Source organism: Phoxinus phoxinus (assembly GCF_949152265.1).
Source record: "Phoxinus phoxinus genome assembly, chromosome: 5".
In the NCBI taxonomy this organism is placed as follows: Eukaryota; Metazoa; Chordata; class Actinopteri; order Cypriniformes; family Leuciscidae; genus Phoxinus; species Phoxinus phoxinus.
The window spans coordinates 10,325,172-10,343,715 of NC_136880.1; positions in this window are offsets into that span (position 1 = coordinate 10,325,172).

The window sequence follows — 18,544 nt, forward strand, 5'->3', positions numbered from 1 at the left end:
GCTGCTGTTTGAGGGACATCCTCCGTCTCTGGAAATTCCTCAAAAAACCATCCCAAACTATCCTCCAAGAACTCCATGGGCTCTGGCTCTTCCTGGGCAACCCTTTCCTTAGGCACCGGGGTCCTCTGGCGCCTCACCGGGGTCAGTGACGTTTTGGGATCCACCGTACCTAAGCCCTTCCGAACCTCTTCTCTACTTAGGCCTGCTTTCTCCTCCACTTCCATTATTTCTTTCAGGACCCAATCTGGACTACCACCTAGATCCAGAGCTCCCAGGGGGGCCAGATCTTTTACTTCCTCTTGTTCCTCAGAGGCAGACGGCTTTGTGCCGGACTGTCGAGTTGGCACCTTTCGACGTCCCTCCGGAATCGATGGAGCAAGAACGTCAAGCATATCAGGGAGATGACGATCCAGTGGGCCGCAGCAGCAGTCACAAGACTGATGGCACAGAACCCTCCACTCCGGACCACCTTCGTTTCCATCCAGAGGGAAGTTTCAGGAACGGGAGCAGGGTGCGCAAGGGGTCTCAGTGCACTGCGGGCCCAGATGTCCACTCCCGTGTTCAACCAATTCTTGGCATTCCCAAAGATTAGCCACTCTGTATTTATACTCGGGAATGCTGGCTGAACCCCCGATGATATTTGGGCCGCCATACGCTCCAACCGAGCCGGTGGGCAATTCTGGCCAGAGGCTATCTCCATCCCCTGCACATGATGGAATGCCCTCAAGAATCTGAATAGGATTCTAATCAACTTTTTAAACACCTTATCATCCGCCATTTTTTTCTTTCTTTTCTTTTCTTTTCTTTTCTTTTCAATAGTTCTGCCTGAAAAATAAATATTTGAATGACCTTAAGTTATTTTTTTCCACATTAGCCCATCATGTATCTAACCATCAAGAGCATATTCGGCAACTCTGCAGTGAATTAGTGTTATGGATGTAAGGGCATAGCAAGTTTAAATATTTTATATTTTCATCTTGTAATGCCTCTGTTTTGAGTATGTTATAGCCCTGGTTGTTTTGAATGTTTCATGACAAATCTGTATTGACTGCATGATCATATCACCGTATTAGTAACTGCCATGCGAGCCACAAATTAAAGCTTGGTGGGCCGCATGAGGCTCGGCTCGCAAACCGCGCAATGAGTAACCCTGAACTAAAGAAATCCTAGTAAAGTCACTATTGCATATATTTAATGTTATATTCAATTTACGAACATTTAAGGAATTTCAGTTGCTTTGAAATTACAATACTTTGCCATACAAGTGTTCAAGAAAACCGTTAAATAATCAGACAACTGTTTTTCAGATACAAATAGCTTTTTATTTGCAATACAACCAAAACTTGAACTTGTAATTTTTTCTTTCTACAAATGAGCCTGACAACTCGTGTCTAACATGCACCCCAAAGTGCCAAGTACCTGAATTTTGGGTGAAAGTTTGCTTGCATCAAGTTCCATTAACACCTTTTGAAGAAACTCAAAGGTATACTTGAGATCAGATTCAAGCTATATATTACTGCCAAGAGGAGAGCACAAGACTTTGTGACGTCTCCAAGCTGCTGAAGCACTTTCACTCCTTCAACAAGTATCCCAACATCCAATGGTGGTTGTTCAGGTCCTGCACCTTCAGCTCGTACTATAAAAATTCCAATGACTGTATTAGCCATGTCTCTCTCAGCTTTCTCCAAGCCATTGTCCTAAAACAAACAACAAAAGTTAAACAGTTTTAAAACATGAAACATACTTTGGCAACAACACTTCATATATTAATATCATAATGAATAGAATAGCTAAAAAAAAAAAAAAAAAGACAGTCACCTAAAGGGCATCTTACAGTATATGTGGCAAGCTTTTATTGTGATCTTGCTGCCTCATGTGTTCAAGTACTTTTTATACAGTTCAACGGAGACGCACAAGCTGGTGTCATTGTAACAAACAAGAATACCTGCTTGTGACACTTAATGAAAATACCCCGCATCTAAGACTGAATAACTAAATATTAAGAAAAAAATTTGAGAAAAAAAGGAGAGCGCGTATTTTTTTTTAAATATACGTGTTACATCAGGTTACAAAGGTTCCCAACCTTTTTTGTGCCAGGGACCAGCATATTCATAAAAAAAATTCCAGGGACCAGTTGTCAATTTTAATACCTCAATTTTAAGATGCATCGTTTTGAAACCTAGCACTGTGTAAAGAAGTAACAGCCTATCATTTTATTGGCATATAATGAACTAGGTGGCAACACAGGCTAATTGTATGAATATACACATTTTTTAAAACTTTAAAGGTCCCATGACATGAAAATTTTCACTTTTAAACATTAATATGAGTTCCCCTAGCCTGTATATGGTCCCCAAGTTTCTAGAAATTTCAATCGTTGTAAATCGAGCTTTTGCTGTCTTTCTCTGCCTTTGAAAAAATGGAAGCTCAATCAGGCGGATCTTGAATCTCCTCCTTATGACGTCTTAAGGAGAAATGTTACCTCCCCTTTCTCTGCTTTGCCCGACCAGAGAATATTTGCCGTCCATGAGAAAATGAGCTAGGAAATAGGAACGCGTGCGCGCGATTTTAGTTTGTCCACGAGATATATAATTGCTTTTGAGCGAGCGAAGCATAATAATTGCTCAATAATTGGATGTACAAATGAACACGAAGCCTTTTTTTAGTTCCTTCATCCAAGCCCCAGAAGAACCAGTGGATTAATTTCATTTTCTCTGGAAATGCGCCGACACAACTTCCCAAAGTTTTGCATGTCTGCGGCATACATTTCACCGACGACTGTTTCCTCAACTTGGGCCAATACAGAGTTGGCCTCGATGAACGTCTGAAAATAAATCGATCAAGCTAACGTTACCAAGCAACACTTTCTGATGTGCAATTGTTCAAGTTCAGACAGGTAATCTTTCTCAAATCGTTCAATACTGTTTATGCATCAGTAAGTAAAGCCAGTGACTAAAATATCAACTTTTAGTAGGATGAAAATAATCTTATTTAAATTGTGAATAAATTATATACAGAAAGCGATCAAAGAACATCTTTCCACACAGCGCAAGTTTATCTGGACACTTGCCAAAATCGTTATGAAATCAATAACGAAGCTCTAACTGTATTTACATCGTCGTGTTTGCATTGGTGAAAGCAGAGAGAGTGCAGAAACTGCATTGCAATGATAAGATCTTCATTCTCCCGATCAACAACAGACTGTCATCTGCTTGCTCAATGCTCATCACGGCAACATTTTATGTGATGGGAATAGATCTAAATACTTAAAAAACTTCTGACGATTCGTTAATATCTATAGCTGTAATAGTAAAAACGTATAATAGCTGTAGTAAAAGTATTCGAGAGAGTTTCACATGTAATACATAGGTCTTTCATATGCAAGCATGTCAGCCAATCACAGCAGTGGCCGGTTACACTGAATCCCACAGCAGACACGCCCCTTCAAACAGAGCGTTCAAATCAGAGGCTAAAATCAGGCTAGGAAAAATGCCTTTTATTTCTAAATTATGACTATTTTTTATCTAAAAAACATACTAACATTATAAGGGCAACCCAGGAAACATTATACAATAATAAAACAACCCCATGTCATGGGACCTTTAAGACCAGTTCACAAAATGTTTACCTTTTCTCCCATACAATTAGGCCTACCTCAAAAGCAACTCACACAGCACTTACTCACTAGAAGGTGGCAGTAATGGCAAATTGTATGAAAATACCAGTGCATTTCACCTGTCAAATCTCCCCAGAACCACTAAAGACAATAACTTCAACAGCAACTCAGTGTTTTCACTCAGCAATCGGTGACAACAAAGGCTAATTGTATGAAAATAAGAGCCAGTTTCAACAGTCAGACAGTTTCATAATACAATAGCAAAACACAGTGATTTCAGCCAATCCTTTCTTAAAGTATAAAATTAGAGATCAAGCTTTAACCTTTAAAAAAAAACAAAAAAAAACAGACCAGACCAGACCAACGAGAACAAACCTATTGGTAACACTTTACTTGAAGGGGTGTGCATAAGACTGACCTGACAGCTTCATAATCATGATATGGCACATGTCATGAATATGAAGGAGGAGGTTTTATGCATGTTTATGACAAATGTCATTAAGTGTCATTTGCCCAATTATGACATTTTTCCATGCAAATATGACATTGTTTGAGATGTATTTGTTATGACAACTTGACATAAACCAATACATCATAACCTGTCAGTGTCTTGGTAATGACAACTTGACAATACTAAGACAACATCAATTGTCATAAATATGTCATAAACATGACAGCAGATTCATTATTAAACTTAAGAAACCACTTAGCCATGGATTAACATTACTTCACAATTTCCCCAAAAATATCTGAGATTTTCCATTTAACTTCATATGTGTTGTATTAAGGTGACCTTAGGCTGTTAGAAATACATATTGGTCAAGCTCCAGCAATTTTTTATAAATTAACTGCAAGCTGACAAAATACAAGCAAACCATAAAATATGTCCCTGTCATGGACAAATTTATAGTAGAATAAATACATTTTCATTGGATAGTGATTATAAAATTTAGATCTTGTAGTGTATATGCTTCGGACTCTGGGTCCGTATGAATTAGCTCAAATGATCTATAGGGAATTTTAATAACTACATTAAATTATCGAAATTGAAGATAGACTATATGAATATATGAATAATCAATCACAACGAATTATAATTACTCATTCATACATCAATAGTCTTATTTCAGATCGATTATGAGATAATCTTTAAGGGAAATTATGTAATCATCAAATCGGTGTTGTCCAGCAACGACCGTAAGATTAAACTATCAATTTCTCAATAAAGTTATCCTTTCTTATAAACTCCAAGAAATATTAACTTTCTGGCCGTGAACATTAATTTTCCTGTGTTTATAAAATTAAAACTAGTAAATAATAAGAGCTCTGGCAGCTCTTGGATCTTTGAATCTCATTGACTCGTTTTACAAGCATTTTCACGGAAACAGTTGAATATATTGTTTTAATAAATGCAAAACTACAGAATATAGGCTACTACACAAGATACACGTTTTATATGTCTATGTACATTTACTTACAGTTAACAAACAAGACAAAACGGGTAACAGATGATGAGAGAGTGAGAGTTGGAGAGAGAGAGAGAGAGCTCTGATTTAGGCTGGTGCTATTTAGAGCCGAAACGCACACCTTGCACGCGCGGGAAGCGCTTTACGGAAGTTTTGGTCGTGCGTAAGAGAGAATAAGAGAGAGCGAATGAGAGCGAGGGCAGGGGCGCGCGCTCGATTCGAATGCTGGACAGGGAGAGAGAGAGAGAGATAGAGAATGGGGGCGCGTGCGCCGAAGCACGCGCTGAGGTTGTAGAGAAGAATGAGAGAAAGAGAGAATGGTCACGTGTGACCATAGAACAGCGAAATCACAGAAACCTTGAGAGACATCAATGCATCGAACCTTAAAACATTAAAACTCGTTAGAGTTTGATACTTGCACAGTTCTTTGTGTGAGTCTGAGAGGAGCGCGCGTTCTCGTGCTGAGGCGCGTTCTCTCGTGGAGCGAGAAAAATAAACAATTTAAAGAATGTATGGCTCACGCCTTCTTTTGGGACAACAGCAAATCGGATCCTCTGATCTGGAGCGGGAAAGACGTTCCTTTGTTTGTAAAGACACGCCCACTTTGACTATGTCATGTGAGAGATCGAATTTAACATTCATATTTAGAAGTAGGGTATTTCCTAGAATAAATGCATATTATTGTACCTTGCAGTCAAGATTCGACTCCAACATGTTTTTCCCATTACAATGATACCTCGAATGACGTGTCTGCACAAATACAGGGTTACATAATTTCCTCATACTCACTAGCATCGTGATTACTTCAGATGCTTCAGACATTATCTTGACCAATTATACACACAAAAATATAAGTCAAAAACATTGCTATTGGATCATATGTGGACATTTCAGTTTAAGGGTCCATGAGTGTGTGTGTGTGTGTGTTCCAGAGGGTGATAGAGAAACAGAGTTTCTTCTGTTTTATGGCATGTGAGTGTCCTGGCGTGAGGAATGTGGGGGGGTGTCACATTACGTGTCTCTTTGTGTGTGTGTGTGTGTGTGTGTTGTAATGGAGAAAGAGACAAAGCTCTCGTCGGTTCAGACGATGCATGAAGTGTCAATGCATGAATCACGATTCACTGATCGAAAAGCAGCAGTCATTGTTGCTACAATCTGCAGAAAGATAATGAGTCCCTTTCCCAACAAAACATTTTAGTTAATGGTAAAAGTATTTTGATAATAATGCAGTTACTGCCTAAATAAGTATTGCCCAATAAAATATGTGATAGTTACACATTCTATTCTAAATCAAATCTAACAACAAAGATATTTAGTCAAACTTTACAACAATACTAACTGGCCCTCATTTGTTTATTAAGAAATCACACACAAGGTTTTGTTAACTTGTTAAAATAATTTGTTTATTTTCATAAAAGTTGAACATGACAGGGTGGACAACAAGATGACAGGGTGGAACTTGGCATGACAGGGTGGACAAATGCTTTAATGGGTGAACTAGAAGAGAACAGGAACGTTAGAAAAACAACAGGAACAACAAGAAACCCTTAACCCTTTAGAACCTGAAGCTAAAATGGGTATTTTTCACATATTTTGATTTTTTGACTGTAAAATTCTAAAACAATGTGCTATCTTCATGTGCAAGGTGTCATCTTTTTCAGAAAAAGATTAGCTTTCAACAAATTACAGTTATTGACCATTATTGAGTGTGGTGAGTTTGTAAATAGAATTGATATAGACAAAAAAAAAAAAAAACGAGAATAAATTTTCCGATTTTTATTTAGAAACCCCCCCCCCGAAATATCACGAACAAAAGAAACTAACACTTTAAAGTTGAAAAATGAAGTATAATACAACTATGCAAGTCTTTTTTGTGACATTGGTTTGCACAGTTTTAATTTACAGGGTCTCTGCACATTTTTTAAAGTCAAATTTAAGGCTTTTTAAGACCTGAAGAAATCAAAATTAATACCGTACATTAGGGGTTTGCAATATTAACAAAAATATATCTCGATATTTTCAAAGTTTAGTTGATAATAATTAGATGATATTTTACTGATTTTGTACTGGTACCATGGCTGGCTTAGGCCTGTTGTTGACAGCAGACTCACAAAGATATTCATATTTAACATATTCTATCTGTGCAGTGGTCAGTTTACAGTAGTGTCTGAAATAAAAAAAAATTTATTAAGGGGCAATATTTGCCACCTTTAAATTGATTTCCAGGGGCATTTTCACCTAAATATGGAAATTATTTCTAAACGTATTTAGAGGTATGCATCACCTTTTATGTCAAATTCTAACATTCAAATTAAATTATATTAGAATAAGACCGTACCACTGTCAAATTAAATAATTAAATAAAAAACCATCCTTGCAGTGCAGAGGTGACACAGAAGCGGGATCCGAACTGGCATTACTATATTTACACTTACTTTGCAATTGCATAAATAAAGCTATTCAATATTTAAATATGAAATTATTTATAATTTTAACATTTTAATTAAAGGGTACTTTAAATATGCAACTAAACCCGCCAGTAGGTGGCAGTAAGTCACTGTCTTAATAAGCGAGTTGTTGGATTTTTATTCAACCGATTTGTTCAAACGGCCGATTCATTCATTGAATCAAATGATTCGTTCAAAACGCGGATTTCAGTTTTTAAAAAAAGAATCCTCGTTGTCTGTTGGACTACAGTTTCATTATGAAATTCTCGTCGGCGAAATAAAGGGGGAAACAAACAATATTGACAATATAAAAAGTAACACACAATGTTAACTTTATTGTTAATTTAACTGTTGAATAAAATAAATAGCACATTTGCAATTGTGCACAGGAAAACGGCACTCTTGCTCGTGATATTTTAATATAGCAACATAATATGATATAAATATAATAAGACAAAAACTCATTTGGGGACATACCTATAACTGCACTGACACATCACGCAGTGAAAGCAAGCATGAGAGACAAACGCGATGTCAGCTCGAACTCGCGGTGCCTCGTACAGTTAAAACAATAATTACAACATCATCATAGTTCATAGACAATCCTAAGCACAAAGAATGAACTTACTATTGAACTGACATTTACTCGTTCTCTTATCCTCTCCTCTCGCATGCAGGACGCAGGCTAATACGCTGCCGTAAATGACGCGAATTGTCACGTGAACAAGCAAATCCACAAAGATAGAATAATAAAAATAATACGTACGCTAATTAGATAGTTTTCATTTGGAAAGCATTTAGATACGTCGTCAAAGTGTCATCTAAAATTTAAGACCTTTCATAGGTAAAAATAAGACTTTTCATAAGTAAAAATAAGACTTTAAGACTTTTTAAGGCCTTACATTTTAAATATCGAATTTAAGACCTTTTAATACTTTTTAAGGATCCGCGGGGACCCTGATTTAGGACACTTTTTTTCATACACGCACACATACAAATGCACACACCACATGTAAAGATATGTGAAGAAGTAGCGGCCATCCACCTCCAAAGTTTCATTAAAAATCATCCCAATCCCCTCTTCTGCTGTCTACCACTTCTTTCGCCATGTATTTGTTCGTGTCTTTTATTATTTTATGCAATCCAAAACACTCGAACCTGCCGCGCTTCGTATCTCTCGGTTCAAATCCTTCCTTCCCGCTCTGCCAGAAAGCCCGCTGTCATTTGCTGACTAAAGCATGAAATTACCGTAATAAGCCGTATATTGCCGAAAAGCGCATGTTGTCTACTGTCAGGGGCAATTTGAATGGTTTTGATAGTGCAAACGGTTGAAGAGTTACGGTACAATGAATACAGCTTGCTGATCTGTGTCGGCGACGACACATTCGGTTCTAAAGGGTTAAACAATATAAAAAAAGATTTCAGGAATTCATTTTCTGCATCACTCTAATTGATCTTCCACATACTTCCAAACAGACGTATCTGTCTGTAGAGAGTGCTTGTTCAGAGCTTGTGGTTCTGCCATTAGGCAAAGTATCTGCCAATCATGGTACCAATTGATGTCCTCCCTGGGACCTGGCCAAAATAACTTGTTGGTGCCATTACAGTGCATACACTTAATTTTCACACTGTGCCCTTCCACATCCATGATGACACCTGGGTAGCCTTCATTGTCGTAATTGATGACGTACCAGTGTTAAAGGAGAACTCCGGTCAATTTTAACATTGAGCAAATTTTTTTGTAAATTTGGAGTGCTGTCAATATAGAGAACAACGACAAAAATCGGTGTTGCCTACACTGTGTTATCCTCTTTTTAAAATTTGCACCCTGTTGACTTCAATGGAGCATGTTATAAACCTGCTTTTAGCCTCTTAACATCTTTGATGTGTCATTACAAGTGCCCAGCCATGTTAAATGATTCCTTCAGAGTGAACACGAGTGAATCTGACTGCAGTAGATGTGAAAGATATGAATAAAAATGATGTTATATCCGCCAGCGCACATACCTGTATTTACTTCCTGTTTTCGGTCGAAGCAAATTTTGATTTAGTTTCAGTCATAGTCTTTTGACTAAAATTCCATTTTAGTTTTAGTCATATTTTAGTCATCTGAATTGTTTTAGTTTCAGTCTAGTTTTAGTCGGCGAAATACAAAAAGATTTTAGTCGACTAAATCTACAGTAGATTTAGTCGACTAAAATCAAATGAGTTCAGTTAAATTGTAATGCATTAATTTAATTTCTCTAAAATTTCCAAACCCATTATATATTCCCGTAGAAAACATCTATTAACCTGTTATTATAAATATTTTTTAGAGTTTGAACATGCAATACAGACACAGATTAAGCTCTGTGACAAAAAATAATATCTTAAACTTCTAAAGTAGAACAGTTTTTTTTTCTTCTTCAATGAATGATTATGCAGTCTTTAACTTACATGCATCCTCTTTATTCTTTCAAGCAGATATATTTATTTGTATAAATTAAATATAATTAATCCTTATTAAAGCTGTTAAAGAGCAGTGAATGCTTTTCTTTTTATTTTGTTGTTTGATCAATACCCAGATAGCAAATAGTAATTGAAACGATGTTAAATCAACATCCCGCTGTCAACGATAAAGTCATTGAATCAACGTCGAACTCTGATGTTGATTCTTCATCATGTTGCACCCTCTATAATAATTGAAACAACGTTTAAATCATACCTAGAGATCAACAGAATTTCAATGGTATTTCGATTACAATGGATATTGAAACAATGTTGAAATCGCAGCATATCAACAAAACTTCAATGGTGTTTTAGTACACCACAGGTTTAATCTGAAGGTCTGTAATTTTAATATAATATTAAAAACATTATTATTAGGCTATAATCCTGCTTTATCGACAGCCAGGATGGGCTAGCAAAATATAGAAAATATAAACTATACCTTTAGGCTATAACCTAGACTAGCACAAATGACATCCCACGCATTCTTTAAAAATTAAAAAAAAATTATTGTATTTAAATTTTTTTTTTTTTTTTAAGTGCTACTCCTGCTGCGTCTGTCTTCCAGCTCCTCCCGCTCGGTCTGGGGCGTAGCGCAGCCACTTCTGGACAGCTTGAGCAAAGTCATAGTTGTTTGCCGTTGTAAGACGTTGAGTCAAGGCATCTAGAATACAAGTAAAAGTATGTTACTGTGATTTAGTCAATGATTTGTTCAATCAAGGCAATTAAAGATTTGTAATGTAAAAAATCATACTTTTTTAGTGGAAACAACTATTTACTGACACAATATCTTATCAAATCATTAGCAACAACAATACAAACCACCTAAATCACATCAAAACTTATAAACACAGCATTTATGGCCTTCAACTGAACAGAAAAACAGTCAAAAACACACATCGGAATGTCAGAGCGCGTCACGTGATGCATCTGAACCAATCACGCTGTCAGACATTGACATCAGCCAATGAGATTTCGCTTTTAGGGTTAAATGCCCATTATACGTTCACGATTGGTTGCTGATTATAAGGAGATTATACGGAAATGACCATATTTGGATCCGACAGCATTGTACAGGAGAGAGAGAGCGCTAACGGTGTGTGAGATTAAAGGAAGCAGAGAGAGAGATCGCGGAGCAGCGCGTTGATTAAGAATGCCAACTTTTGTTGAATTTCTGAGAAATCTACAGACGCAAATAGACAAAGTGTAGTAAAATAAAGACCTAAATGTGTATTTTGGACTTTTTTTTCACCACAAGTCTGAAAGGAGACATGTTATTGAAGACAAATATCCCAAAATCTCAAAATTGACCAGTGAAAAAAAACGATGTTTTTGCCTGCCGTGTCTCGCCTCTCGCCTATACTGGGTGCATGGAGGAATATGCATAAATCTCATCGCAAAAACAGGCTAATAATAAGGCTATGTCTTTAAAATTAACGAGGCATTTTAATTGTTTCTAAATGAAGTATGTGGGGCTAAGCCCCCCCTTGACGCCAGCTAGGCTGGTTGTCAGGCGCTGTATAATAACAGTGCGCGCGCGCTTCCCCGCGCTCAGAAAAGGTGCAGAAGATCATCAAAAATCGTGATATCGCATAAGCACTAGTACAAAACAACTGTTATCATTTCTGAAAACAAACACAATGGAGTTACAAAACTGTATCGCACATCGCAGCCCTGCTCGAGGATTATTCATATTTTGGATTTGTAGGTTATTGCGAGGTCTAATCAACATTTCCAGTTAACGTTACAACTCGAGACAGTTCTGCATTGAATAAAGTAAAGGTAAACCATGTCTTTTGTGTAATTCTGGCCTGCCGCGGTCACTGCTGTGGGTAGCGCTAGATAGAGCACTATGCTAGCGTTAGAACACCGGCGGTCAGAAGAAATAGCGGTGCTGTGTTAATAGATTTCACGACACTAGCAATGGGTACAGACATGTATTTTGAGCTAGCTGTCACAAAAATAGACGTAGACGGCCTACTGGACCAATGAGGTTTTGCCAACTTTATAACCTAGAAGAGATCAAGTAGGCTACTTTTGGCAGATTTTGACACATTGGTAAAACAAAAATCTATTTCAGTGACTGCAGCACTCCGTCGGTTAACGTTACTACATTAACCATCATGTTAACGATCAACCTAACAGTATTTGATTTGGTACAATTAATTCATATCGAACATTAAGCAAGCTTACCTGTACGTTTGTGCCAAGGTCCAGAAATGAGCTGTGTCCGGTGCAGACGTGCAGTGAGTGTTGATCTCCCGTCAACCAAAATTCGATGGATTTTAAATCATATTTCCCGGTCAACTATATATCGATGAATCTTCAACAACAGCGTCGTTTCCCGGTCAACTATAAATCAATGACTTTTCAACACATTCAGCGATTGCCCGGTAAACCAAATATCAATGCTTAATCAATTTTAAAGATAACTATAGATCAATGTTGTTCCAATATTGTTGCCATCAACATTCATAACATCAGGTTTTCATCGATATGGTAATCCAGGGTGTATACAGTAATAAACAAGTTAAATTTAAGACTTTTTAAGACTTTTTAATACCACATCTAAATAAAATTTAAGACCAAACTTATGATGGAAATACATATCAAAAGTGTAAATATACAGTAATCTTTCCAAGTAAACACACTGATGTTTGTTCAAAATGAACAGTATGGTAACATGACAATCAGTTGAGTTTAAGAACATTTAGAAATGTGTGTAATGCAAAAAGATAACACAAAAATGTCATTGCGGTCCAAAATTATATTTATTATTACAATATTTTCAGAACATTTAGGTCCCATGAACAAATGCTACAATCAAGTAAATGTGAATAAATGTGTGTGTGCGTGTATCAGGGTGTATACAGTAATAAACAAGTTAAATTTAAGACTTTTTTTGCCTTAACGTGAGTTTGGTGTTTTTTGCTTTGCACATGCGATTCCACCGCTCTGATCCCCATTGTCCCAAGTTGAAAATTCTTCCGACCAGTGTTGTTTTTGGCAGCCCTTTTAGTTTTAGTCTTAGTCTTTTTGACGAAAATGCTTTTTAGTTTTAGTCACATTTTAGTTACTTATAAACTTGATAGTTTTAGTCAAGTTTTAGTCGACGAAAACACAAAAAGGTTTTAGTCAATTTTAGTTTAAAAAAAAAAGAAAGAAAAAAAGTAGGCTAGTCTTTAATAAATTAATTTAGGTTAAAAAGTATTGGAAATGGGCTTAGGTTTGATAGGTTTCAGCAAGTTGCAATTCATAAAACAACAGCTAACCTTAAAACCTTTGCATAATAAACTAGACTTTCTGAATAATTCGATTGATTGGGTCCTTACATGCGCTTAGCGAGGCACACACACGCACACTAGCACACACACGCAAGGTCTCTCGCTCCCTTTCTCTGCTGTGCGCGCGCTACACATGCGCGCTCTTGCTCGCTCTATTTAGATTTCGAGAGATTCAGATTTGCGGGCAATTCTGAAATTATCGTACATTATGGGATTTTTTTCATTATTGATCGTACATCGTTCAACAACGATTAGAATGAGGCATTGCTGATACTTTTTTTTTTAGCTCAAAACAGACCGATTTCACGCAAAATAGGCAGAAATGACATGCATTGTGAACGTCAGACTTATCATTTTCGTTCCATCTTGTCTCGTCAACGAAAACTCGAAAACGTCTCATCATGTTTTAGTCACCTTAGAGCCATTTTTAGCTAGTCATCGTAACGTTATCGTCATAAAAAAGGTGCGTCAACGAAATAATTGCGTTATCGTCATCGTTGACGAAAACAACATTGCTTCCGACACACAACGCAGTATGCTTCGTAAGCATTTCCAGGTACTGACCTTAACCAAGAATACTCGTTCTTTTCAAGCCAATTTTTATTGAACTTGCATTTCCCCATGTTGCTAGCAATATTAGCTACCTACTGTATCAACCGTTGCTGTAGAGGCTACACTCGCTAACGTAATCAAAAGCTGAGCAGTACGCTCTGTTACTATGGTTACGTTCTGAACTAACCATAAACAATGCAGCGCATAGACTACCGGGAAGAAATATATTTGGCTGAACAGATTGACTGCATTTTCGCGGTGACATGAGAAAAAATATTTAAGACCCATCAAATCTGAAAATAAGACAAAATAATACTTTTTAAGGCCTTATTTTCAGGAAATGTAATATAAGACTTTTTAAGGACCCGCGGCCACCCTGTAATGGTGATTCAACATTTATTTTGCATTGCAATTTCAACATCAACCATTATGATGATTCAGATGGAAAAACAATGTTTATTCCATGTTGGCTTGCTGTCTGGGTATTAAGTGTACAGAAGGTATTAGGTTTATTACGCACTGTCACTTTAAGACCGAGTGTGCAGATCCAATTGCACTGCTGATGCACATCCGATATTCTCACAACTGTACGTTCTGTAAAGACATAATCGACTGAGTTTACGCGAATACTCTCAAAAACAGACATTTAGACATAATGTTGTGTGTATTTGTCCATTCAGACGCGAAACAGAGCTCAATTCAGTCCTTGCGCGCAGCGAGCTGTATTGTCTTTGTGCAGGGCTGCACACTTCGGGTCGTGTGTGTCTGTCTGTCTGTGTGTGTGTGTGTTCGCATAGAAAAACATACCGAATAAAGCTCTCTTTCGCGTCGTCACTCTTATTCAGATCTATCCATATGTCTGCTCTTCTCTTTCTCCCAGACGTTTAATTTTTTTTACGATTTATGAGACATGCATCAAGCGCATGCCAACTCGTGTGCCGCCGGGTAGATCAACACGTTACAATTCAAATATGGACTGACTGGATCTCTTATGATTTCTTCTCCAATCGTCCCTCCCTAACATTTCCGTCTAGTTTTTATTCGTTGACGAAAATGTCAATACATTTTTGTCATAGTTGTCGTCATTTAAAACTGTTTTTTATTTAGTTATCGTCTCGTTCATGTCTGTAAAAAAATGTCGTTGACGAATAATTTTCGTCATTATTTTTGTCAACGACATTTTTTCACAGACAGAAACGAGAAGATAACTAAATAAAAAACAATTTTAAATGACAACTATTGAGCCTCCAAAATGCACAGACTGGATTTCTGCATTGTATTTGCATGTGTAATTTAAACTAAAGTCCACATGTATGAGGCACTCATTGTACTTCAGGTTCCTCCTGAGCTCCCTGTAGACATCAAACTGCCATTTGATGTTGAAAACATGGCGCCTAAAATGGAAAAGCCTCTCTTGGAATTAGGTATTTAGGTCTTCCTTTGTTGTTATTTCTCTTTTTATTGTTATTGTTGACGTTTTCTCATCCTTCATGATCTTTACTATCATCCACTAAGATAAACAAATGTTCTCTTGCCCCGGAGTTTTCAGCATTGAGCGACAAGTGTGGAGGCACTTCTTGCACTCACCATAAGCTCATGCCTTGGCTTTGGGGTTGCCCATGGTTGCTTCAGACATTTCTTCAATATTTCTTGAAGACAGGAATCCATGGTTCTGCAAGGCATTGGCCATAAATTGCAAGTTCTCAACGTGTTTTTTGCAGACGTGTCACGTCAGAGGAAGAGGGGGTTACCACCCAAAAAGGTTTGAGATGGGAGAAGGTGGTGTATGATATCTGTGTTAGATCACATGCTCACTCGTTTCTGTTTATTCTAACTACAGGACACATGCGGAAAAACACTATCTTTCCACACAGACATCACTCAACACCAGAACTCTGTTATTTCTGTTACCAGACTGAACGAGGTCCTTCATTTTTGCTTGAACTAATTTAACCCTTCAACTGTCACCCCCCTTTTTGAGCATTTACGTGAAAATGCACTACCTAAACTTAAATGGTTGTAATTCATGAACCCTTTGGACTAAAGACTTACGGTTGGTCTCGTTTAAATAAAGACACTTATAGATAATTATAAATTAATATAATTCAATTATGTAAAAGTTATTGAAGTTTAAGTTTGTTATAAAAATATAATAAAATATATATTTTTTCTTTTATTAAAAAATATATACATTTATATAGGTTTCAGCCTAAAAATGAAAGTCAAAGGCAAAATTCTAACCAAGTTGTGTTAAAAATTTATGGTCAAAAAGACTTTTAGCTGCATCACCTCCAAAAATCCACTAGGGGTTAGGCACACCATATTGGTGATTCTAAAAGGTCCTAGTTACTTGATCTGGCATATGACACCACAACACACATTTATATGTTTGTTTGTTTTTCTTTTACAATTTGTTAGATTGTTTTTTATACAAATAAATGCTACATTTCTATAAACATTTTATTTGGAACAAACAAATAAGACAATGAATCAAAAAAGAAAACTATGAAAACTGAACCACAAACATTTTACAATCTAAACTATTTACAATTTTGTACCTCTTGTTAACAACTATTTACAACTTTATCAGTGTTAAACTACAAGTTTTGGGCATCATGCCAGTAATTGAAACAGTCTCGTGCTGCATGGAAACAAAAGTGCAAATTACATGCACGGCAGATCACAGAGTTTTTTTGTTGGCACACAGAAGCGATGTAATGTTCCTGTGATTTGAGGAGCTGGGGCAGGAGGAGCAGAAGGACCAGGCTCATTTCGGGGCATCCAGTCGGCAAGTTCCAGAACCAAAGCTTCCTGAAATTCTTTCTGACTTTTTGCTTTCTGGTTCTGTGACGCAGCCATCTGCTGGTGGAGAATGAATGCATTTACTATCGCTATGTCTACAAAATGGTAGAACAAGGAGTGGTACCACTTCCTGGTCTTCCGGAGAACTGTATAGTAGCCGATGAGGGCATCGAAAAGATCCACTCCTCCCATGTTCCTTTGTGGAAAATAATAGGACATATTTCAAAAATAAAGGCCAACTTACCCAAGTAAATAGAATGATACATTTGAGTAAACAATTTTTCACAAAGCATGACTAAAAAAAATTCAACTTACTTATTGTAGTCAGAAACTGTAGCTGGTATCGGAACTGTCAGTTCTGCCCGTTTCTTGTCCTCGCCCTTCTCTGGACAGTGAGATTTTCATTTGCTGAATGGAAAGAGGAGCACATGAGGACTTCCCTGGTGTCCTTCCATTCAACATAGAGCAACTCGTTCTCCCGAATCCAACGGATACTCCCACGAGGAGCATTTCTGGGCAGCTTGTTGACGGTGGTTTTTGGGACGCCACACGGTTACTCCGGAGAGTCCTACAGGCCCAGATGCCCTTCTGGAGGAGGTCTTTGAACAGTGATGGGCTGGTGTAGAAATTATCTATATAGAGTTTGCAGCCTGTTCCGAGGTTTTTCCTTATCCACCAGCGCCATCACCGATTCATAGCTGAGCCCCTTGCTTTCTCAGCTTGGTGGTAAAGAAGACTTTCCTTCATAAATGAACAAATCCCAAGTATAAAAACTGTCTGAGTCCGCTAAAACAAATAGCTTGTATCCCCCATTTTGTAGGCTTCTCCTTGTGGTACTGTTTCAGGGAAATCCTGGTCTTGGATGCCACCATCCTCTCGTCTATTGCAATGTTTTGATTCGGATGAAAAAAAGTATTGCATGCATCACACAGCTCCTGATACACTGGCTTCACTTTCCCTTGCCGGTCATAAGCAGGTGTGCCTTTTTTTCTCATATTTTCATCATCCATCTTCAGATCACTCAGATAAAGTGCTGAGGATATGGCTTGAAACTTCCGGCACGAGATAACGGTGGCAGGAAAGCCAAGACTGTACACTCTGGATCCATTCCAATAATCTGTCAGTGCTGGTAACTTTACCAGACCCATGTAGTAAACCAGAACCGACAGATAGGAGTACAGGCCCTTCATGGACATGTCCTGCCATGGTTTACGTGTGGTGTCCTGATGCTCAGCTGCATATGCATTTGAGTTCTGAATAATCGTCTGACAAACTGTGGATGAAAAAAAACAATTTAAACAGCTCCAGAGCACTGTAGGACTCTGTGGAGATAAGCTGAGGGCCAGGAGTCCGTGCTGGTCTGAATGTTGTCTGAGATTGTGGCATGTCTGGTTCATCTGAGGTGTGCCATCTTGCCTTAGTGTTGCCAGGGGAAACAACAGGTTCTGTTGGTCTCCATCTTCCTTTGGTTTGTCCTCTCTCTCTCTTTCTCTCTCTTTCTCTCTCTCTCTCTCTCTCTCTCTCTCTCTTCCTCTGGTTTGTCCTCTCTCCATCCTCTCTCACTCCCTCTTCATCTGGCTTGTCCTCTCTCCATCACTCTTCCTCTGCTCTGTCTATGTGTACTAGCGTTTTGTTGTGCACATTTACAAAACATTCAGCAGCATTTCCAAACAGACGCTTGATTACTATTGCCAGGTGTTTCCATTTGAATCTAATGGTGCGTTCACACTGGACGCGAATAGCGCGTCAGGCGCGAGTGATTCCAATGTTAAGTCAATGCAAAGACGCGCGGAAAAATTCCTGCAGTGCGGTAGACGCGAATACACCTCGTTCGCGCAAATGGCGCAAATTGAGCATGTGGTGCGTTAAGCGCAAATGATTTATGTAGTG